The sequence below is a fragment of the Verticillium alfalfae genome, genomic scaffold, assembly GCF_000150825.1.
Source record: "Verticillium alfalfae VaMs.102 supercont1.5 genomic scaffold, whole genome shotgun sequence".
In the NCBI taxonomy this organism is placed as follows: domain Eukaryota; kingdom Fungi; phylum Ascomycota; class Sordariomycetes; order Glomerellales; family Plectosphaerellaceae; genus Verticillium; species Verticillium alfalfae.
Genome location: NW_003315034.1, coordinates 198,930 through 200,623, shown reverse-complemented (window position 1 = coordinate 200,623; position 1,694 = coordinate 198,930).

Below are 1,694 nucleotides of genomic sequence, written 5' to 3'. Positions count from 1 at the left end.
TAGTAGGAGGGTGTGTGGGCTTTTGGCGTGCTCACATGGGAGCAGGACACTAACGACACAAGACGGCAAAGTGGAATGAAAACATGGAATTCTGGATTTCTGCCCGCGTCGTCAGCCGGTCTTGTCATCGACCGTCTCGTCCCGTGTCTTCTCGAGGTTGTGCCCGCGTGGGTGTGTTGCTGCCCGAGCTGTCGTCTGCCTTGTCGATCGATCTAGCACACGCGGTGAGAGATGGATGTGGGCAGTCCTGTTGTTGACTGGCTCACACTGACCACGCTGACACTCTCCCTGGACAGGTATCGGCGATGGGAGCAGGCGTCAACCAGTTCTGGAAAGAGAACGTACGTAGCCTTCGGCTCGGGAACCATGGCTACGACGTGGTTAGGTTGGTACTTGCTTGATACAAAACGGTGGTATGGCCGAGCCATCCACTGTACGTTTTAGTTGAAGAGGTTGAGATCCACAAATCCATAGACGGACGGACAGGAGAGAGGCGTGGGCAGAGAGAGAGAGAGAGAGAGGGGGGGGGGGGATACAGGGAGGGAGGGAGACCGATGGGCGAGCCAAACAGAGAGCTCCACTCCGTCTCGATCCCAGCGATGTACCCCTGCAGCCGTCAGTCGAGACAACAACCCCCCAACTCCGGCGCCTTGCTCCCACTCCTACTACCAGGTTGTTGTGATACCCATCTCCCCTCCAGACGGACGCCAGAGGGCCAGGAAGCACAGCATTAGACACAAATCTGGCAAGGTGCACACACCGCGTAGCGGGGTCCCGCTGGAGACTGGACAGGGCACCCCTCCTTGATCTCGCTCAGATCCCAAAGCAGAAGCAGGTGAAATCCAGGTTCTGGAAAAGCCGCTGCTCTTAAAGCCTATGTGCTCCTCTGCTCTGCACACGCTGTCCCCCTCTTCACTCCCAATCTCTGCACGAAATCCCATCTTTACGTTCTGCCTGTCATCGACATTTCGGTCCTGTTGACGCCCGACGACGAGACAACGACCACCACCCTGTCGCTCAGCACACGATTCGCAACGCCACCACTTTCACGACGCGGGCCTCCTCCTTCAACGCGCCGCCACACCACAAGTGAGCGCACTCTGCGACCGCTCCTCACTGCCATCCTGGAAGATCTAGGTAAGCTTCCATTGACGTCCGTTGAGGAAATGAGGAAAGGAGGAAATAGCTCCTGTGCTATATTTGCGTCCAGCCTATCGCTCAGTGCGAGCGCCGGCTGTTGTCGGATGCGTCTCCGGTGCCTGTCTGCCAATAGCTACAGCACTTTCACACACTTGTTGTAACTCCACTTCGGGACAACAAACGTTGCGTCAGTCGAGATCGGCAATGGAAATGCTAACATGTGTTGCTGTGCGTCGAAGAAAACGCCCCCCCGCCCCTATTAGTCCCCGTCAAAAGGTCGCCCCTCCGTCCGTTCCAGGCCCAGGAGACTCCTTCCCGCCCACTCGCCGACCACCGTCCAGCTCCGTTCGGTTTTACCCCGCCGCTGCTCGCGCCCAGCTCCCTGTGCCCGCACTACCGCCCCTCCCTTCTCTTTCTCTCGTCAGACCCGCGACCGACAGACAGACGGCCTGCGAGCACCATCACTCTCTTCCATTCCTGACATTCTCCATCGCAAACCCCCGTTCGCTCGCTCGCGCAGACTCTCCGGCAAACCCGCACACATCAATCGCATC